The sequence below is a fragment of the Ostrinia furnacalis genome, unplaced genomic scaffold (assembly GCF_004193835.3).
Source record: "Ostrinia furnacalis isolate ACB-3 unplaced genomic scaffold, ASM419383v2 OfSCF0077, whole genome shotgun sequence".
Classification (NCBI taxonomy): Eukaryota; Metazoa; Arthropoda; class Insecta; order Lepidoptera; family Crambidae; genus Ostrinia; species Ostrinia furnacalis.
The window spans coordinates 79,493-103,867 of record NW_021130316.1 but is presented as its reverse complement, the minus strand read 5'-3'; the positions used below and the strand labels follow the sequence as shown (position 1 = coordinate 103,867).

The window sequence follows — 24,375 nt, the reverse complement described above, 5'->3', positions numbered from 1 at the left end:
ACTCCTTGCACTAGAAAGTGCCCTACAGCTGGAAATTACGGTCTTCAGTCTGCTAATTTTACAAGAAATAATAATCGTTATAACTACAAAATGAAGTGCATTTTTCCGTTACAAAACATTCTCAGAAGTACTACCGGTACGTGCTTTTACACAAGTAGGCAATCTTGAGCTGGTAGTGCTGTTACTTTACCGACAAGTAAAATTATCTAATGTAACATCTAATAAACACAACATATTTTTGTGTTTTTGTAAGCAATTATGTAAGTTTATTATGCAAAGTTGTTACGTTTTTCCTTGTTTTCTTCTTTATCGTTACAATATCATTATTAAATAAGTACGTTGCTTTTAGGTACCTACGTGACTAAAAATACATTTACTTTAATCTGCGCAGTTAAAATCAAGGAGTTAAAATGTTTAAGTGCCATTCAACGCATTTTTTTTGTAAAGTTGACTTTTAACTTTCATGATTTCATTTGTTGTTTTGGTTGAATAGATCAAGTGATTTATGACATGAACATCATCAGGCTTTTTAAGGCAACCGCCACTCCTATTACTGAGGTCATCGGTCCATCGAACAGGGTCGTCCTACGCCACGTTTGCCGAGACGGAGTCTCCAATTCTGTCAGTATTTTTTATTATTTTACTTATAACAGATTATCATCGTTCACAGACGTATCACTGTCACATCACTATCATTTGAACGTTATCGATATGGCGACACATTCCTCAATATCGGTTATCAAGTTGATAATGGATACCCTATCAGTTATCGATGTGATAGGCAAACAATATACGAAGTACACACTCCGTATAATTTATCTAATTTCAGTTGGTGTGACGTAAATTGAAACAAATACTTAAGTGTATCAAGTTGCAACGACCAAGAATTCTTTACATAATAAAGTAGGATCTAGGCTTTTTTTTCTGGGTGCTAACACAAGTCATACGCCCCTATACACAAACGATGCTTGCTTAAGTGGAAGCAGAAAATTGAACGCACAGCGTTGAATAGAGACAGTATGTCACCCTGTGCGTCCAAGCGCACTGTGAGACCTCATAGTAATGTTTTTGAATACGGGCGTTAACTTGCCCTACAGTTACTTCAGGACAACATATCGCGCTGAGTGAGAAGGGGGTCCTTTGTCCAGCAGTGGAATTAGTCATTTGACTGATACGAACGAACGAGAAAGTGACGGAAGAAACTCAGTCACCTCTGTCAGCACTCAGCTTCTTTTTAATGATATCTAAATATATAAAACTCAAAGGTGACTGACTGACTGACTGACATAGTGATCTATCAACGCACAGCCCAAACCACTGGACGGATCGGGCTGAAATTTGGCATGCAGGTAAATGTTATGACGTAGGCATCCGCTAAGAAAGAATTTTACGAAACTCCACCCCTAAGGTGGTAAAACGGGATCCACGCGTAAGAAGTCGCGGGCGGCCGCTAGTGTGTTAAAATATTTTCACAATGACAAAATTATTTCTAATAGATACATTTCAGTGAACTCACCTTTTTCCCATCTCTGAACTTGACAGTGCCCTCTATTATCGAGGTGGCGGGACTAGTGTCCGCCATTTTGTATTTTAAATGTCACGTGACCCGCCCGCAGCGCCACCGTGGCGACATCTTTCACTAGCACATTTTCCACCACAGAATTGACCACTTCACTCGTTTTCACTTCACATAGATCTGTAACAATGAAAAATAAACATTGAATAATAAACATTGAATAATAAAATTATCATAATCAGCCATTTACATTTCAATTAAATTAATGTAGATACACGCCAAATTGTTTTCCAAAAAGCAGAAAATTCGTTAACAATCCCATTCTGCGCGCCATTTTTTGCCTAAATCTTTGCCTATTCTTAGAAAATCTAGAACAAAAACCAGCACTAAACCGTGCGATGGATATTTCACGGCCTTCGACCGAGACTGTGAATAATTCATTTGCAATTTTATTCGCAAAGTCATTCGGAAATCGTTTTTAATGTGAGAATGTCGGAATCCAGTTAATAAATCTGTACTGAGGTCTGAGACAGGCTGTAGTCTGTGGTAGACCAAGGACAAGGGACGGCAGAGATCCGGGAGCTTTTGTGCCTACTGAGTTTAAAGTGACTGGACTATTTACAAAATATATATTTTTAAAGTAGGTAACTTCTTAAAACGGCCATTGAAATGCATAGTCATTACTTATTCTGTGGCATAGTTTCATTTTCGTTTATTTGCTATCTTCGGTTTTTATACGGTTTGAGAAAGATAAAGACACATTCAGTCGGTTGAAAAACAGGACCATAAAGTACATAATATTATGAACAATTCTAAAAACTGCATTCATGAGATCTCTAGGAAAGATATTAAGTTTATGGCTATTTTATTCAACGTATTAAGACCAATCTCAGGCTTGATTTAAGATTTTTACTTGGCCATCGATTCAGAATACAGGACCTAATACAAAAAACATTGTATTTAATAACTTAAAAATCGGCTAATTATTTTCATTTGAATTTATAACAGTCCTTTTTCTCTGATCATGTAAAATTAAGCAACTTCTCTTTGAACCCAAAGAATGTTAGAACATGTGCGTTAATTCGGGATTCCTCCAACGTCTCCAAACACACTCGTTTGTTACTTTGTAACAAAGCAAAACTTGTATCAGAGTTTATACGGCTGGGGTTGCCAGTTTAAGTATTTTAATAAAAGCCTGCGGGACATTCTGAACACTCCTGTAGGCCGATGCGCGCTGCGATAAGCGTTTATCACGCCGTTTTATCGATTTTACGTGATATGCCAATACGTTTGTCGTCTAAAATCATCGATAAGATTTTATCACGGCGGGGCATCCTGGACACTCCTGGCCCCAGAGCATTTCGAGTCGTATGTTCCAATAAAAAAAATGATGGGTTCCAAGTAAAGGGAGAATTTTTTTTTTCAATAGTTACAAAGTTAAACACAGATTTTTTAACAATCAGCATACATTTATGTTTATTTCAGTTTCTTATGATAGGTAGGTAGTTTGTTTGATAATAAACTGCAGAGCAATAGAGCATTAATTAAGGCTATCGTATGAACTATGATATTTTGATTTTAAGGGTTACAAAAATAATTTAACGGATTCTCACATAGACAGGAAATTCTTAAAGGAGAACTCGTAGGCACTTCTTAATTACAAATCTTCAGTTACAAACACGGCACGTCTCTGTGCTTGTGTGTTCTTTGAACAAGTGAGTGTGAAACTTAACCCGGCGAAACTCAAGCTCAAGTCTGAACTTAGCGAATACTTTGACGAAATTCCTCACAAAGCTTGTAACGGATTACGAAGATACTTTTATCAACAGACTTGTACGTGGATTTTGAGATTTAAAACAGTATCTGGAAATGTTTGGAAAGGCTGCTTGTGGATTTTGGTTGATTAAATTTATTAAGATAATGCTAGGAGCAATCATTTTCTTTTAAAAGACGAATTTTTTTGGGTAAGTCGCTACAGCAGCCTTTGGCATGGATTTTATTTATTCATATTGATCAATAGAGTTTTAATAGAAATAATTACATCGAAATCAAACAATACAGTCGAAAGCGCATTATTTATGCTGTAAAAAAATATCAAGCTTGATATCCCGTGCCGTAAACTGTAACTGTACATAAATGTTTTACGTTTTCACGTACTCAATATTAAATTTTGCGACATTTTTCTTGTATTTTTACTAAAAATGATATCATAGAACTACACACGTCAAAGAAGACGAACGATAAAGTGCAGAATCGCCTTAATACCCTATTCGATTCCGCTACACCCTCAGCTCGGGAAATATGAAAAATATCGCGACCATATTCCTGCATTCACAAGGTTTCGCCAAGGAAAGCAAGATATTTCTATATTGTGTCCCATTTTGTATCCAACTATGCGGAGCACATTTTCAGAAATGAAAAGAATTTGGATTCAAATTTTTGTGAAAAGCAAAATTTCGTTGCGAATTCTGTAGGTACAAATACAAAATACGAATCGTACACAAAATATAACGCTTCAAGAATTCTGTGTAATAACGGTTTAGAACTCGTACCTATGTTGATAAATACATTTCACCTTTGGCTTTCATTTACGAGCTCATTCGAATAACTGACAGGTTTTTAGAAGACTTTAGTATTTTATACTGTCAACAGCTCATCTGATTATTATTTACTAGCTTTTGCCCGCGATTTCGCTCGCATGAATTTGAATGTACTCGTACAAATCTCCAAACCGGTAAAACTATTCAATGTGTTTTCCTGGGTCTCATAAAAAGACTCATAAACCTCATTTATCTTTGCAAGTAGGCTTTTAAAAAGCACCTTTACACGTCCCAGTATTAACCCTACCACTGCTTCGGGACAATAATGGACCAGTGCTGAGAAGAAGAATCTCTACACAGAATTTCTGGGTTTAAGCGTGAAAGAATAAAAAACATTCACATTTATAATATTGTTAGGGTTGATGCTGTTGCGAATGAGCTTTAATTAAGACCCTTTAATTATTTTTTGTATGCCAGAATTTACCAGGCCACTCCATTATAAATGTTGGCATACAGAAAATGTATAAAAAGGCAAATACAATACGAAAAAGCAAACACATTTTTAATATTCCTTTGGTTTCATTACCATGTAGCTCTGTAATGACCCTTAACATTTCGACGTCCATCTTTGAACATGTTTTCGTTGCCCAGGGACATTGTTGGTTGTACAAGCTCATTCTAAACGTTCATAATGCCGTCCTAAGTAAACGGTACATGTTTATTTTGAACAATTTGAACAATTTTGAACGAATTGACCTCCCGCAGTCCGGCCCGAACTTTTAAATTAAAAAACTTTTCGGATTATCGATATTTTTTGCGAAAAACACGTGGGATTACGGCGCTGAAATTGCCTTATTTGTTTACGGGGCTTTTTACGAGTTTATGAATAATAATTATTGGTATTTAAGGATATAAATCACAAGCTTACGTTGTATTAAGTAATTAAAAAAGATCAATTTTAAACATTTATGATCAGTAGAACTTTTACACTCGCAAGTGGTAGCAACTGGTACCTACTCATTGAAATGAGTTATTTAGAATTTTGGAACAATCTTTATTTTTTAACTTCTTAATTGTGGAATGTCCCAAAGATTAAAAAGAGAAGAGGACAGTAGGTATTTGATACTTTTGCAAATTAATCTTTTTCAAAATGTAATATTACTTATCGCGCAGATGTCGTCACTTCTATTTGCCCACGTGTTTATATCAATTTTTGGGGACATAATCAATCCCTATTTTTATTGCGCCGATTAATATTGGCCATACTTAATCCAAATTTTGCTATTGCTCAAGTCCGCACAATGGGGCAAATCCAAATTAATCCGAACGCCCCGGCCCCATGTGGTCCATTCCCAGAAATGGCAGATGAAATTCAATAATGCACCGAATGACCCCGTGGGGACAGTGAAATATGTACCACTGTGCAGCGATTAGTGCTTAGTAAACATTGCACGCTTTTGAATTTGGAATCGGTAATGGATTTAGATTATTTTATCAGAAAAATAATATTTATTTTTAAACATTATTTTTTCTTCTTTATGCAAGTTTAATGTGTAAATGAGAATTTATGCAATGCGGAATTTTAGAGTTGATTTTTTGCTACGAGAGGTAAGGTAAAGAAATTGTCATCACCTTAAAAGAAGAAAAAGAAGAAACTAAAGTAAAGTAAAGTCTTACTACAACAGTTGCAACTGAGAGTTAGAAATTTGCATAATCGGTGTAAGTTTTAGAAATAGATCTAAGCATTTCCGACACCAACTACAGCTAGTAATTTTATAGTATTTATAAACCTTTTACAATCCCACCCACAAACAACAGCAATTCTAACCCTTTCACTGCTCAACTCAATTATTTACGCATAAAATTGTATGTTCGACATCGTATAATCGCGCTATTTATGCAAAATTCACACTAATTACGAAATTGCTTGGATGCAAAATCGAGTGCCCTGCAAACCAGAAGTGCAGTAGGAAGCATGCTTTACAATGTAGACAGCATTATGATTATAGTAAGTGAAAGTTGAAGTGTAGTATGCGTGCGCACGCGCAGGAAATGTCCAAGCAGATTTTGATTTAAGAGTTGAGTACTTAAGGTGGCATTGGATTTCAATATGCCATGCAGTTTACGACGTTGCAATTTGTTTTGTGAAAAAGCAAAAGTAAAGGGTGAACATTTTTTACTATTTCTCAGCGACTTTAAAAAAAAAGAGGAGGAATTAAAAAATCAATAAGGGACTATCAATGTTAAAAAAGACTTTCCACAAGATGTTTTGTTGAAGTGTAAAGAACTACTGGTAGAAATGAGGAATTAACGTATTTTTTTTGTAATTTGTTTCTTGATCACCTGACAACACCTGGATCATTTTTTTATAACTGGGCCTTCTTAAAAACCTGCCTATGTGTGATAATATTTCTATTTATTTTTCTTACTACATTTTTTAGAATTAGTAATCTACTACATACCGAAGATACATAGATACTAAAAGATGCACAAAACTCCATGAAACTAACATTCGCTTGGAATAAATGAATGAGTTCCATCTACTCTAGTACAGTCGACCGCACATAAACTGTACATAGCAAAATCGCCAAAATCACTCTTATCCCAATCACATAAGATCCAAGTGTAGCTTGACGTGCTGTACAGTAATGTAAACATGTCGGCGCACATTAATCATTGTGAGTAGGCTTTGGTGAACCGTACAATTAATTACGCTATAGCCAAGGCTGTAGAAACGCTACTCTAAATTTTATGGTACACAAGTAGGCAGTGGTAAATAAATGCATGAATTTTATGATACACAAAGTACCTACACAGTACATAAATGCATTATTTTTACCCGACTGCGCCAGAAGGGCTATATTTTTTTCATTCAAGGGGGCAATAGTAGAATGGTGAAGAGGTCGGACTGGCCGACTCGAGATCCAAGGAACGCTGGAAGCCTGTTTCCGCTGGACTATTCCACTTTCAGCCTGATCATCAGTTTCCAAGACGCCCCCCGCGATTTTCCCCCTTGTGGTAAAATAAAACAATGTTTTCACATAAGACCATTGATTGGGAATCAAAGCTTTTATATATTTGGTTCTATGTTTATCCATCCATTCAATCATTATGAGACAGTTACTACTTACCAGTTTTACGTGCAATAATTTTATTGGTTTACAAATCCAATAATAAACAGTATTTAGGTGTACAACATGCGAATTACTAAAATCCTAGGTAATAACTTAGAATATTTTATGTAACTTTATGTACTTTACGAGTTGTTAAATTAATATGGCTACTAACTTGTGATTATGAGTCGGTTTATTATCTGAACAGCTGCGAAAATAATAATTATTTTCATTAATCCACCCTATTTGGGCAAGAAATAATACTTATTGTTATTAGGAGGGGAATGTAAAAGCTTTTAATAGTATATTTTGATTTACGTGCAGTTTTCACTGACAGAAGTGTTCAAGAGATTGGTTAAAAAAACATAACCCTTCCTTCCAAAATCCTTCTGGCGCAATCGGGTAAAAATAACATTGTATTTGGGATTGTTTTCAATATTAAAATTACAAGAATTTTGTCATTTTAGAGTTTATAATACTGAAATGTAAAGCTATTATTAGCGAGCGTTACATAATTTTAGGGATGAATCGAAGCAATTTTGAAATGATTTCAAATTTTAACAGTTAATGGAAATCGATGTATGGATAAAATTAAAATCATAAGGTGTACTTCCGAAAAAATTTCGAGATAATTTGGTACCTAATTATAATATTTTGTCAATATATGAATGGATTTTCTTAAAGCCCCAATATTTAGTTGGCCTTAAAAACAAGATCCAAAGAAGCAAACCCCACAATCGTGTTGAACATTAGTTCTTCAAATGGTAACCGAACACCAGCTATTCGCGTTACTGCACAGACAACGGTACGGCTTTCACATTCTATTTGCTCGAGTCGTGTTCCATAGACAAGCATCTGTTGAGGGTTTAGGGTCCCGCCGTGGCAGACGGAACCTTGACGCTAATTTGTCAAAAAGTGATTTTACTTTTGGAAAATCTATGTATTTCATGAAAGAAAAAAAAATTGTGACATTATCTTTTGTGTTTTTAATCGTAGTTATGGAATTAGATGGTAAAAAGTACTTTTCTGGAAAACCGCATCAAAATCGGTTCAGCCAAATTGAGCATATTATACAGGTCAAACTGACAAGTTTCTTGTTTGTCGGTAAAGTCATAAATAAACTCATTTTATTTTTACAAGTTGGCTTTTTAAAACTATTAACCCTACCACTCGTTTCCGTATTAACCCTACCACTGCCGCGGGTCAATAAATGGACCAGTAAAAAAAATCCAAGCAGACACTCACTAAACGTTTAAACGATTAAAAGTCAAAAGGATTATGTGCTTTATTTGCTTAGCGCTTAAAATAAACTTAAATTGTATTCAATCCTGAGTACGGAACCCAACTGCAACTTTTTCAAGTAACTTAACTTTTTTTGTCAAAATGGACAACACGCATAAGTTGTAATATTAAGTTAAATTATGAATTAATTTAAAGTTTAGATCACACACATTACACTAGTTTTTATTTCACCTCAATCCATCCAGTATTACCGAAGATAGAGCCTGGAGAAGTTTACGGGCTTTTTAAAATTTTCAAAAATTTCCAATATTCGCGCGTGACGTCACAACATGATTTTGCAGCCCCCGCACGTTAACCCATTTACCACTTTTTGTCTTTTTCCAACTAAAATAAAATTTTACCTAACTGACAACTGTTGTTAGTTTTCATCGTTCAATCACAATTTTCAAACTAGGCGCTATAAAAGTAACCATTATTATGCCACCTATTGCCAATTTTGTGCACTATGAAGCCATTTTTACATTTATGCACTTAAATATACATTTTCTGGAAAAATAACCAAGTTTGTGTCTCTGTGCTCAATAACGAGTAAATAGTCCAGTTATTTGTTAATTTTACTTGGAAAGGTTTCCGGAATTTTTGAAAATTGGTGAATAAATAGATTTCGCCATGTTCTTTCCGAATTTTGTGACCTCGTTTAAAGCCGCGCGGGCCCGCCTTATTGAAAAAAATCCGCCTTAAAAAGGTTTTTGACAACTACCTACTTTTTTCATTTTATAATTTTTGGGACATAGACAAGCTAAGAAGGTTTGATAAATGTGATAAATTTCATGTAATGTAAGTTAAATAGATTTAGAGTTGTGAAACAGTTAAATTAATGTACCTGCTAAATTGCGAGTTCTTTTTTCTTTAATCATGGCAGGACACGCTGCCGGGTGTCCTAAATATGCTGAAGTACAAAAAAAATCGCGTTGCTGATGTAAACTTTTTTTTTTGTCTTGTTTGTTTCTACATTACATAATTGTATCCTACTATTATTATAAATGCGAAAGTTTGGATGTCTGGAAGTTTAAAATAAAGTAAAGTAATGTTTATTTCTCACCAACATAACAGATAATATTATGATAACAAACAATCAGGAAAAACAAAAAGTAAGAATGTTGGTGGGTTGATACCTGAACTAGGAAGATTCCTGTGTCCCAGTTTTGTTACTTTTTCACGCAAAAAGCACTCAACGGATTTTGTTGAAACTGTNCTAACTGCATCAGAAGGAGGGTTTTTTTAAATATTATTCTTATAATAGCTGCTTTATCGGGGCTTTCAGGTCTACCTCACAAATTGGTGCAGAGGAATGGTGAAAATGTTATGATCATATAAATAAAATTGAAAAAGATTTCATCAAGTAAGATGTAAGATAGAATAATTGAAATGGTGGAAGAGCAATTTATAATAAATAAATAACTCTTTATCTTGATCATCTATTGAAGAAAAGTGGAATCATTTTCTAGTTCTGAATGAAGTGATTAGTTATAAGTATGATAAATAATAAAATTAGTTACATAAAGTAATATGCGATTAACTTATTTTTCAATACATTTTCCTATTATATTACTGACGGGATTGCTACCATGTACCTTAGTTTTGAGTTTCCAATATTTCGGCACTTTTGCAAGCGCCATGGTGACGGAGTAACTGAAGAAATTAAAACCAGACATCGTTCAGATGTGCGTTCAAAAGACCTGAGATTTTTAAAAAATCCCACGTTTTGTTTAACAGTAAGCGAAAAAAAAGTGACTTGAAAATAGAATACAAAATGATAAGGTATGGTAAATGATAAGTCTTTATCAATGAAGAAGCAGAAGTTCAATTTCATGTGACCTCCATCTAGGCTAGTTTCCATCGTCACTCAAAGTTTGGCTGTGGTCTCAAATTTGGGCTTAATTGAGGTATTTTTTGGGTGAGAGGCATAAGAACTAATGCCGTTTTATATCAAAAATTCATACTTAGAGGTAATTTACCAGGTACAAAGTATTTCCTTGTATGTTAGTCTGCCACTCTTTAGTAAGTCCCGAAATCCTCGCTTCGGCTCCCCTACTAACCATTCTAACCATTGTACACAGATAATATCTTACATGCAGCTTTTCATGTTACTACGTCACATTTTCTAAATCCGCGCGGAAAATCGCTCCTAGCGGAAGAGCGCACTTTGAGCTTGAATATTTCAGTCATTTTTAAAGATATCAAAAAAGTAAAAATACAGTATTCATTCTAATTTTTTGTAGTTTTTTTTGGCATCTTCAACAAAAATTGTGCGCCATGTCCATTGCCAATATACCCAGTTTCGCACCCAAAGCAATGGACAAAGATTTCTTTGTGCCCCTGCATCTGTCTTTAAGCAGATGTCCAGGGGTGCCACGCTTCAATTGTAGAAGATAACAGGATGAAGAAATTATATTTTCACGCCGATTATGTTACACTACGTTTATATGTTACGTCTTAAGTTAACTGTAGAATTCATAAATGTGACAAAATAAATGAGAGTCGAAATTTATTGTATTGTAAGGGTGTGAGAGTCGTAAGATTTTATTCCTTTAAGTTCTGCGTGTCTTTATATGGCTGTAATACTACGTTTGTTTGTTAATTATAGCATAGCGGTAAATTGCTAAAATTGTGTCATAAAAATGTAGTAAAATTTACTTGACGATTATAGCAAAAAAAAACCGGCCAAGTGCGAGTCGGGCTCGCGCACAAAGGGTTCCGTAGCAGCAAATATAATAAACTTATTATGTCAATTTAATCAACCTATCTCAAAAACTATAAGAGATACTTTGATCAAACCAAAAATCGTTGAAAGAGTTAATTAGCATGCATCACCTCTATTTTTTTTAGAATTTTATACCCCGTAGTTATAAAAATAGAGGGGGGGGGACATACTTTTTACGACTTTGAGAGCTGATATCTCAAAAACCGTTCACTTTAAGAAAAATGTTTTTTAGAAAACTTTATATCATTTTAAAAGACCTTTCCATTGATACCCCACACGGGTATGTACATCGAAAAAAAATTTTCATCCCTCAGTTACATGTATGGGGGGCCCCACCCCCAATTCTTTTTTTTACTATTTAGTGTCATAATTTTGTAGCGGTTCATACAACACATATTCCCATCAAATTTCATCACTGTAGTACTTATAGTTTCCGAGTAAATCGGCTGTGACAGACGGACAGACGGACAGACGGACAGACGGACATGACGAAACTATAAGGGTTCCGTTTTTGCCATTTTGGCTACGGAACCCTAAAAAATCTCCTTTTATAGGTACAAACTACGAGTACACTGACTTTGGTTAAGCGACTAGGATTTATAAACATTGTCTCGGGAGAATTAAAAAAAAAATACAAAGATTTAGAAAAAACAAACATTTGAGAAAGGTCATACCATTGTATGGTGGATAATTATTTTGTTGCAAAAAATATTTAATTTACGTAACTGTTAACAATTTTTTTTAAAGCTATCTCACTACTTGGATACTACTGTTTTTTACAAGTATCGATACTTGTAAAAATCTATCGATTCAATTTTCGATTGATGTTTGCGATTTTCGATGATGATTGACAGTGGACAGCCCTGTCGGAGTCCGTATCAACGCGGTCGTAATCTGTCCACCTGCCGGTCTCGTGTTCGATACAATAAAGTTCCTTTGTTCGTTGCAGTTTTTATCTTTATCTTTCATAAATACTTTGTTTATTTGATTATATTCTAGATTTCTAGATTTCAGAGTGCTTGTAAAAGAGGGTGATCAATAGAGATTTTTGCGATAATACTTTTAAACATCGCACTGCAATAAAATAGTGTCACAAAAAGTAAAAAAATACAAAAGGAAAACATAATTTAAAAATAAATAATATGTATTACGAATAATTATTTATTTAACCGACTATTTTTAATGACCAACGACATCATAAAGGTAGCAGGGAAGCGCTGGACGCAGGCCGCTACTAATCGATTAACCTGGAAAGCATGGGGGGAGGCCTATGTTCAGCAGTGGACGTCCTGTGGCTGAAATGATGATGATGATGATTTATTTAACCAAAGATGCTAGTTTTTGTAATAATTAACCTGCAAATACGGAGTAATCTTCGCGTGTGGTGAGGTTAACCCCAAATACCCGATTTCCGCAAAAAGGTTGTAGTAAAAAAAGTTACAAACCATTTCTTGCGACCTTTGTTTTTCACGCAGTTTGATATAAATGAAAGGTCTTGGTTAACTGGACGATTAGAAAATACAGCACGTGGTCGAACACAATTTAATGTAAAAAAACAACTCTATTATAGCCAAGATATCAAATAAATGCGTGCTGTTCGCACAAATGTATGTCACACAAAAACTTATACAGTTTGCTAGCCAAAAAAACATTGGCCATATGTTGGCCGTAGCGAATTATCCATGCCCATGGTCTGATGGTCAACACAACAACAAACCATTCTAAAGCGTATTCCTATGACTACAAGTATTATAATCATGTATACAATGTAAAAATATTGCGTGTGTGGAATATATTTGTAAGAAATCCTCTGCATTGTGATTTTATCTTTAATTAACTGAAGTACATGTTATGATGACATAGTATTTGATGGACATACACTAATATGGCGTTTGTATATGTATGTATATGTAGGATGATGTAGCATTATCTTACATCAATCTACATAGCATATTAAATTCTTAAAGGTAACTCGTACCAACTAAGGTTTGGCCCGATATGATTCGAATAGAAGTTTTTTAAATCTTGCTTTTTTGTTCACAAAGTATTTGCATTTATGTGATTTTTGAGCCTTTTCCTTTAGTCCACAGCCAAATAACAACCAAGCTGATTATACAGCAACATTTTATGTATAAGTGCTATTTAACAACAAATTATAGCCTAAATACTCTCTTAGACATAAATAATTCTCATTACTGTTTAAAATCCAATGCCCATTTCCCAAATGGTCCCAGAGCAGTTTTCCCAAGACAATCCCAGCAGCACGGGAGGGTTAACTGAGACCGCGGAGCCCAGTCACGGTCGGGGTACACAGGGTTAAGCTTAGTGTTGCTAGTTTCAAGGGAAGTGGGACGTCCCAGCTCTCAGATTTGTGTTTAAACCTCATTTGGAGTAGGTAAACACTTGTTAATAATGACTTACCTAAATAAAATACCAACCGAATTGAGAACCTCCTCCTTTTTGAAGTCTGTTAAAAAAGAGCTACTACAGTGTCACTAAGGTAACTATTTCATGGAAACTTTAATGAAATACGTCCTTATATTTAAAAAAATCTAAAAACATTAATCAGGTTCATTACATTCTAAAAAACTTTTCGCCTACGAGGAAAGTGTCAAAATATACAACTGAAACTAACCTAATCTTTAGCAAACACTAATAAAGCAAATAAAATATAACAAAGAATGTATTTTAAAAGCTTAAAAGCTTCTCTCAGCCTAAAAAAAAGTAAACAAAATTCACGCTACATTATCATACATCAGCCTTCACAAAATAAAAGTATCTCTATCTTCATTATGTATTAGGTATACGAATACGTCAAGTAATTAAATACATTACAATTCAATCATGTCCTTGTCCCTTTCCATTTTATTTGCTTTGTACATTTTAAGTGTATTAATATCCTTGTTTCTTTCTTTAGTTTGCTATAATGTCCCGACGTTTCCTGTTTGTCTTTTCATCGTCCCATTCATTTCGAGGGTACCTTCACTATTTACTGAAACGGCAGCGAGGGTAAACCGCGGCCCTTAATTACGCCTACGTCCGAACCGGATAACCGGATGTAACTTAGTTACCTGGCTTTGTGATAGCTTTGTAACAATAGTTGCGCGTGCTAATGTTAATTTAGGAGTTTTAATGTTAGAAGGGACAGTTTACGCACATCACTATCGCTATATAAGTTTGTCATGAGCAACTTTACGAGTTGACTTTGCAATAGTTTTGAATATTTAACTAATGAAGTTACACAAAGTGATTCGAGTTACTTATGTAAGTAGATTGCTGTACCCAACCGGGTGTGCATAGTTACCTAAGTCACCTAGTTTTAAGTTTCTTAGTGTACTATGTATTTTATTGCAATAAATAAATAAATAAATAAAATAAATAAATAAGCATATTACTCAATTATTGTGAAAAATAACTGTTATTGTTTTACATAGACTAAGGATGGGTTGCACAATCTTAGTTTAATTATAAGAAACGTCAAAAATCTGCCAAACTCCATACGAAAAACACCGGTTATCGTTATATTTACGGTTAAAGTTAAGTGGTGCAACTCAGTCTATAACTCAATTATTACTATGGTGATACAGTTTATTGATTTATTTATTCATGAATAGAACGGTAGTAACAATTACACTATTCAAACAAGACGTAACAAAGTTCAGAATAACATTTAAGTACTTATAAACAATTTAACTTAACTTAATTTAGAAAAAGTACATAAATCAGATGCGAAAGTTAATCTGTGGTTTGAAATATCTTAATTTATGAATTGCCTTCCTCGAAATAAAACCAATGCTCACCACTGCTATCAAATAGAATAAAATCCCATAACTTGTTACATAAGTTGTTTTGATAATAAAAAATAATCCATCATGTAGAAGTGGAAGCCTTTAAAAACTTTGGTCGTGATGACGTCAGCACAGGATGAGCTAACCGCCATTTTGTTAACCAAGTTAACAACAACAATTATACAGTAATTACGGTAATAAAATAACTTTGGAATCGCCATTCATGTTACAGCTCATTAACAGACAGACATTGCAAAAACAGACCTATATTTTGTGGTTTGGTGCGAGTGAAATGATTGCAGCGGTAACAAAAATATGGGTTGCCCAAAATACTATGACAACTTAGGCTGAGTTGCACCACCAAACTTTGACCGTAACTATAACAATAACCATATATTATTATTATTAGGATATTCTATACCGCCTACTTTATTCTCAGTTTGGCCCTAAGGTTGACTGGCAGAAAATGCCGAAAGGCATTAAGTCCGCCTTATGTACACCGTTCTATGTGCATATAAGTTTTAAGTAAATAAATAAATAACCGGTGATTTTTGAATGGAGTTTGACAGATTTTTGACGTTTGTTACAGTCAAAGTAAGTTGGTGCAACCCAGCCTTAGTAATTAATATGTAACTTCGTTCAGTGTAAGAAAAATTTAAGACAATCGACATTTGATTTTCCCACTAAAATGTGTGTAAAAATTTCTAAAAAACTACGCATTTTCAACTGTTAACTTTTGTCTGATTTTGGAATTATAACCTGTAAGTATAATATGTAGCTTTGTCTAGGGTGTATGGATAAGACATTAAGGTTTTTATTGCCATTCAAAATCCATGGATGAATTGCATTTTGGCAATGCGTACGCGTACATACTACTCTATTAAAACAATCGTGTCCAGGCGGGACATTATTTCATCACAGTACCTTCATGTCAGGGTAACACTAGTAAGCCACTGTATCTTACATGGATTCAAGGTCTAAAACTGGTACATCAATACCAAAACACCAAAACCACATGAGTAATGCCAAAACAAAGAAAATCTAATGTAGTCCCATATCTACAATTCCGCTAACCTCTTAAGACTTGTATTCACCAAACGATCCGCGATTTGGCAGGCCAGCCAAACCGCACGAAAATTAGAGTACACTGTTATGGTAGCCGAGATGTAGGGTAAACCAGAGAGTGATTGCCCACTGGTAGTGATTGCCCGCTTTAAGAATAATATTGTCAGGTGCTGACTTTGAATCACTCTAGTTAGATTTGAATTTACTAAGTAGATGGCTCCGAGATCAATGTACAGTAGATTTAAAATTTACAATAGGACACACTAAAACAAAACAGTTATGGCGGATTTTGTCAAGACGGGTGAAAATGTTACTCAAACAGGTAAAGACTTTAACAATTTTACTAAGGAATTACTTGCTTAGAGGTTAATTTTTTTTTGCAAGTTATTTAATATTCAACTAATGGTGTATAGTCATGATCAAATTATAAGTGTTTTCTCCATTGTCAATGAAAATAACTGATAAAATTTGATTTCTAACGGTCATTTTAACGGTGGGTAATCACTGCACATAAATCTGTATATTTTTAGTTATTGCCCACCATCATTTCAGTTATTGCCATATGTTAATGTATAGTTATTGCCCAGGGCAATTTATTATTAGAGTGTTGTCACCATGCAGTATCAGTGTTTAAGTTGCTCATTGCTCGTTCAACAATTTATCTACAAGATAAATTGCTGAAAAATATGGTTTGGCTTGAAAAAATTGATAAACATTCCAACGCAAATACAAAAAATGAAAATCCTACGTTAAATCTACTAGTGAAAATGTTAATTGTAAGGAAATAGATACAACTTTAGGGAAGAATAACCAACAGCTAATTGAACATTCTAAGCAACCACTTGAACTGATATCAAAGAAGATAAAAAAATAAATATATATAAATTCAAATTTTTGCGTCATCTATGTTTTGAAGTAGATGATCCTGTCTCTACCGATTCTGACTCATCAACAAGAAATATTTGATGATATAGTTAATAAGGCCAAACGCAATTTATTTTGAAATTTTGAAGACTGTACTACTAGAATTTAAGTTTAATGTTTTGTTTTGTTTATATAAAGCCTATTATGTCATTTTAAAATTGATTATTTTGTTTTAAGATACTGGGCAATTACTGTGCTTTGATGTGGGCAATTAGTGTAAGTAATGGGCAATGACTGTACTTTTTGGAGGATTTTAAATTTATTTCAATATTTTCTAAGTTACGTAAGTTTTAACTAAAAACTGTTAATATTCTGTTTAACAGTTTATTGAGTTATAAGAAAAAAGTCATAAATGGTCGATAATTAAAATACTTTCTTCAATTTTTCATCTCAATGTGTTTGAAATCCCTAAGTGGGCAATAGCTATACGGTTTACCCTACTTGGCGTAGTGTGAATACGTAATGATGAGGTTGTTGCCTTCTGGGACGCGTCTCGGATTGTAGTTTAGCTACTAGCGTAAGCTATGAGGATTTTATGAGCTATTGTAAGTTCTATTTTGAACTTGACTCGCTAAACTTACTTGAATAGGGAATATGCATCGATTAAAGTTAATCCCAACTAATATTATAAATGCGAAAGTAACTCTGTCTGTCTGTCTGTCTGTCTGTCTGTCTGTCTGTTACGCTTTCCCGCTTAAACCTCGCAACCGATTTTGATGAAATTTGGCATAGAGATAGTTTGAGTCCCGGGAAAGAACATAGGATAGTTTTTATCCCGGTTTTTGAAACAGGGATGAAGTATAAATAAACACTTTAAAATCATAGAATTTCTGAAAAACTAGTATAGAAGACGGACTGGAAACAAAAAGTTACAAGGATTTAAACTTTGTATGGAAATAGCTGAGCGTGACGTCAAAAAAAACCCGCCCATAGTGATAGTAACTTGTATGGGACTCTGCGTGTCGTTCTAACCTGACCAATGGTGTCATGAGATCTCTAACGTCTATATCTTAGGTATCTTTTGAAATTTTTGTCAAGGAAAAGCACTGATTGATTTGATAATGCCAAGGCTACTGAAATGTGAAAATAAACCGGCTCTATGATCTGATTCGATGATTTTTAGAATTGTAAAGAACTATGAAGATGAGGAAAGTAATCAAGGATATTATCAAGGTTAAAAGGTGTCTAGATGTTTCTAAGGAAGGAAAATGGATTAGTAAAAGGGGGCCAAGTTTCGAACAAAAATTACAAACTAATTAGGTAATGAAAGTTCAAAGAAGGTTTAATAAATAAGCAACAAAGAATGAACGAAGTTTTTCGCTTCTTTTAAAACAAAGACTGATACGAAACAGCAATTAGCTAAAACTACAGACAGAACAAGATAAGGTTGTTTCTTTGACATAACCTTGCCAGTCGATAACAACATATGTACCTAACTACCTACCTACATGTATGTATGTTACATTGAATAGATATTTATTATGTACAAACCCGTATTCGGTCATTAACTAGAGGCACATTCACGCAAAACTAAAAGAACTTTTTGCTCGTTACATTTTAAGTTAAGAGTGGCGGCCATAGTGAATAATGACCTAGCGAAGAATTAAAAATAATGACGGGCCATCAGCTCAGCTAGGTGTGAGCGTTTTAGATAATTAGTTAGTATATTAGCGCTAATTACTATGTATGGGCATGTCCGGGAAGCAAACATTGGTCGCGAAATTCGTTTGTTTTTCAAGGCTGAGTGTGTTACATTAAATCCTTTTCAGGGTTCTCCTTGTCAGGGGGAATTCACAATACTAAGGGTACTAATGTACACACTACACAACCTAGTACACAATTATGTCTTAAGATTTCTAAATAATAAGGGGACTGACATAGTGATCTATCAACGCACAGCCCAAACCACTGGACAGCTCGGGCTGAAATTTGGCATGCAGGTAGATGTTATGACGTAGGCATCCGCTAAGAAAGGATTTTACGGAACTAACTAAGGGGGTAAAACGGCACACAATAAAACGATTGACACTTGTTTTTCACCCACAAAAGAAAGACGACTGTAGACAAATACCTACGCTAACATCAGGCCTTGAGGCCTGATCTTCAGCAAGGGGAGTGTAGGGCAAATCCCACATTTGATTCTGGTAAATTAGAGAAAGAAAGAAGTGGAGACTGTACGACCTGATATTGAAGCATCTAAACAAGTAAAAAAGTCATAAGTTACTTGCAATTCTGACTTCATCATCAACATTTCAGCCACAGGACATCCACTGCTGAACATACGGGAAGGTCTCTCCCAATGATTTCCAGATAGGTCGGTTGGTACCAGTATGCACGGCTTTACTACCTCAATGTTGACTCACTAAAAATAATAAAGACCGCTTCATTCTTAGCAAATCACAATTTTAATCAACCATGGTTAACTCGCAATATAAATGAACCATAGACAATTAGATTGGCCTGCTTGATTCGCGTTGACAATTTTATTTGTCAACACCAGATTTCGTGGCAAGTGTAACGACAATTTGGAAGTAGGATGCGACGAATCGCGGCCATTTTGATAGAGATTTCGACGGCGATTACCACATGCTTGCGACATGAGATTTTTGATGATGCAAAAATGGTTACTGAGCGCGACCTTTTGGGAGTTTTGTTTTGTTTCCGCTGTTAACCACTTCAATATTATTTTACGTTCATAGACTACAGATGCTATAAGGCAAATATGAAATTGTGAGGGTGTCTTTAACAGACCGAAATACACTTGTGGGGCCGAAGGTAAAGATTTTTTTAAAGAATTTCTAAAACATTGATAGGTGATTCACTTAAAAATATGCAGAAGAAAGTTCAGTAAGTAATTTATTTTCAATTTCATTTATGTCGCAAAACAAATTAAAAATGCCTTTAATAGCAGTTGTAAAATCATAGCAAATAATACTTAATTGCTATGGCTTGGTACTTGAAAGTGCCGGTCAAGTTGCAAAACATAAAACAGTTAATTTTCTATCACCACACATAAACTAGGACCAGTTTTGTGAACTTGACTCTTGTCCGGGTGTTGGGAACAAGACGGCCAAGTTTTGTATTACATTACATCACACGTAATAGAAATGAAACAGTAACACTCCATGCGCTAAATGTAAAGTCCATCAAGTCTCAAAAATCAAGCTCGGTAAGTATGTATTCCTTAAAATTAAGCATTTTCAAAATAAACGAAAACTACGATTTTTAAAATGATCGCAAATTGTTTTTAGAAAAATTTACAAGTTTTATATCAGACGTTGGTGCGTAATAATTAACCGGAAATTACTATTTTAATTTTTGGTATTTTATCCTAAACTTGGCACTTTCACTGTCGTGCTCCCAAAAAAAACCTGTCCCGTCTTCAAGCCCGTCTCGTTAGTAATCACGGTAAATAACACATATTTGCACGCTCCACGCGTTCTTGTTACACACATTATTAATTTTAATTTGATTCTACCTGCCGTGGGAAATAGTCCTATGAAGTTCTTTCTATTCTTGGATATTTTATTCCATCGTTTTACTCAGTGTTAGAGCACAAACCTCTGATTTACCAGAGGTATTGCGAACAACTAGGGACTGGAATTCGCTGCCTATTGCTGTTTTCCCCGAAAAAAAAAACCACTATAATCCGCGCCTTTTCAAGGCGAGGGTGAATAGGCACTTACAGGGCAGATATGTACCATCCTAGACTGCATCTCACTTAACACCAAGTGAGATTACGGTCCATAAAAAAGCGACTTATTTTAGAAACGATTTAATCGCTCTAACGATTCAATAGGCTATATTGGCGCCTATTGAGTGTAAGCTTAAATTGTAGCCTATTTGCAAAATCTACACGTCTGAAACGGCGGAATGTAAAGTAATTTGCTCGAGCCCTAAGCTCTTCTCGCATTCACTGGACCGCATTCGTTTTCAATTTAACCGCCATAATGTACTGGATTTAGGTGCCATTTTAGTACCTAAGTGCTCACATCTTTTGTGCTTCAGCCAAAAACAACTTTAATTGATCAAAGACGCAATTAAATCTCTTTTGGATCTACGATTCGTTTTGCTCGAATGGATTTTGGCGATCTGGCAAATTAATAAATTGTTATGCCTGAATAATTATGAAGCCACGTGGAAACCAATTGTTTACTTCGGAGACCTTCGAATCGGTAAAAGCAATTGATGGTCAGTAGACCCAAGCTCCTCAAGCCTGCCCAACGTGGGGAATGTGTCTGACCAGACAGGATGGTAAGACAGTGTAGGGCAAATCCTCTATGGATGGTTGTGCTTCTGCTTTGAAGGGTAAATAAATAGTCTGATGATGATAAATATGACCCAAACTAGCAGTAACACTAACGGGATCTCCTTCATATTATGCATGTATTCTGAAAACTAAGATGCTTACCCTGCAGCTTTTGTGGGGCGATCCTGCCAGAAATGCGAAGCCTGCCTACTCATAACCTGATGTTCTTTAGGAGTTATGCTAGAAGCTCCATCAGTCATTTGAGAGAAGAGAAAGCGACTGGCACCCATATCACATTCAGACGAACGACGTTGCAGGCCCTTAAATTTTTGTGTTTGTTGCAGTCCTGGTGGTCTGGTGTCAGGCTCAGATTTAATGGCAGATGACAGATGACTTGACTCTTTAGCGATAAAGACACACTCATAAAAAATAGCGGTAAACAGTATGAAAAAATTGCCCACCGAATTATTTTAATAGCCCAGAAATACTTTCACGTACAACTAATTATGTACAGTATTACGAAAACGACTCACATTCATAGCAATTAAAGTTTTTACAATAATCTGGTTAATTCTTTCACTTTTGCACATTATGGCCGTGAACTGTCTTCATGTTTCTAGGTAGATCTTGGCAAACAAGAGATAATTGTATTATTATGAAATGTTCAGCCAGCGTATAAAAAATTATTATACAATTATTTTATCGCTCAATATTTCTGGAAAACATATTATAAATGAGGGCAATTTATCTTCTTTTGTTTTGTGTTTTCGAACAGATAGTGAATCTCTGACAATAGCTGGCATAATGTTATGCGCCTGAGTGGCATAAATTGCTGAACCGACGTCAGTTGGCTTGTCAGATTTGAATGTTGACCGAACATTGACGCTTTTTATTTGCAAGTAAATAAATGTTTAGTTGAGGGATTTATTCTTTGGCTGGTTAATTCATCAGTAGCGTGTACTGTTGAAGAAGAAATGCATGTACAGTAGAAGGGGGAAGCTTTTGGCCTGCATCAAACATGATTGATGGACATGATGATCCGGAATGATGATGATCCGGACGATGTTCTGGTATGGAGGCCACGTACCGGAAAACGCAGCGTGGGACGTCCACTTACAGGGAAGCGCTGGACGCAGGCCGCTACCAATCGATCAACGTGGAAAGCATTGGGGGAGGCCTATGTTCAGCAGTGGACGTCCTGTGGTTGAAATGATGATGATGATGATCAGGCAGCATCAACCTAAATCTTCAACTACAGAGGAACTGGCTATGTTATCCCCTGATAGTAACAAATACAATGTTGTTAACATTGTTGTTATGGCGACAGACTTAGGTAAGTAACTGGAGCGAATTGCAGTAATTAATGATGAGTAGGTTGTAATTAAAATCATGTAAGACAATTAGACGCACATGAAATTAGTTAAGTTTTGATTGATGATAATAATTCCTCTTAAAGACAGACAAAAAGAACTCGAGCAGTAACTCAAAATGCTAGCAATCCATCAACTCCACGCGTGGCACAAAATCTTAAATCACTATAATTAAAAACGTTACTACATACATTTGCTCTGCGATAATGGCTCCGTAATCGAGTTCACTTTCACATACACTCACGTGAGCCGATTAATTTTGAGAAATACTCGTAAAAATGTCAGTTGACAAGCCTAAAAAGGCGCGTGCGCAAACGATGAGGTAAACGACCTTGGTGATGATTCTGATGTGATGATGATCACGCTGATAATAATGATCATAAATCATTCATTTACAAAAAACATGCGCAAATAGGTTTCAATGATGCTTAAGTGTTTCAAATTTGAGTAGAATTGCATGTTACCAATCGCGCTGTAACAATTATGACATCTATGTAAAGATAGAAATTATCAATATTTTTATGGAACAGAAGGCAAAGGAGCAGACGGATCACCTGATGGTAAATGATTACCGTCGCCCATAGACACCCACAGACCCGGGTAAATTACCAATAATAAAGAAATCCTCAATTTTCTTTTAAAAATTCGAATATTATATCAAGCCTAAAATGAAATTCTATTTTGGAAGATAAACTATAAACAAACAATAAATATACTATAGCATCATTAGAGAAAATCATACCTTTAAATTCTTACTTTTTACCCGCATTATGGATAACATCCGTGATCACGATGATAATTAAGAAAAAATTAAGAAGAAAAACGATTAGATTTTGTCAAAATTAGGTACCAATTCAAACGGTCTAATGTGAAAACGTAAACACGTTCGCAGCCGTGGCTTGAACAAACCCACATGTGTCGCGCATTCGTATTCCCAAATGAATCGGGAGCATAGGATGATTAGCATAGCAAATCCCGCGGGAAAACTTCCGGGGCCTGTGAGGTTAATACTAACGACGTTTTTTGCTGGTGAGGGAGCCGTATGAATGCACATTGTCGCGAAACGACTCATACACGTTGATTTCTGTTATGTGTGTTTACCATGAGTTTACATTTAGGTGTACTCGCTAGCAAGTGCGTCAAAACATTATATGAAGATTTTAGTTCTTGAAAGTAGCCGCTAGGCGCACTGTACAATCTGTCATACATTTAAAATCATCATCATCATCATCATTCAGCCATAGGACGTCCACTGCTGAACATAGGCCTCCCCCAATGCTTTCCATGTTGATCGATAGGTAGCGGCCTGCGTCCTGCGCTTCCCTGCTACCTTTACGATGTCGTCGGTCCACCTTGTAGGTCGACATTTTCATTCATTTAATGTCATGTTTTTACTCAGTCTCTAGCAAGCTCACTTAGCCTAAACTCATGGTAAGCACACAGAAATCAACGTCTACATGTCGTTTCTAATGCTGCATTGTCGCGAAACCTGCCTTGTTATGCATAAAAAAATATTCATGCGGCGATTGCGAAAACAAATGACATGATTTATGTTTGACAGATTGTACAGCGCTGCTATATTTTGAAGAAATGAAATCGTTACTATAGATTTTTTCACTCACTATCTACTCTAACGAGTTCCTACCTATGTTTAATGTTAAACTCATTGTAAGGCTGCTGTTGTAGTTTATAGACGTAGAAATGCTCGTGTAGAATTCTTAAATATCTGATTTCATATTCATATTATTCATAATACTTTATTGCTTCATTTGGTGAGAAGGTCTTAAGCTAATACATACGTATA

The 24,375-nt window shown here is 35.2% G+C and overlaps 1 long non-coding RNA gene across 1 annotated transcript in view; it reads right to left on the bottom strand.

Moving 5' to 3' along the window:
• The window catches only part of LOC114350977 (uncharacterized), a 50,823-nt gene that overhangs the window by 10,986 nt on the left and 15,462 nt on the right, over positions 1–24,375 (bottom strand). The window contains exon 2 of the long non-coding RNA XR_003655749.1: positions 1,517–1,696. This is a non-coding gene — a long non-coding RNA (uncharacterized LOC114350977). The remainder of the gene's footprint in view (positions 1–1,516; positions 1,697–24,375) is intronic.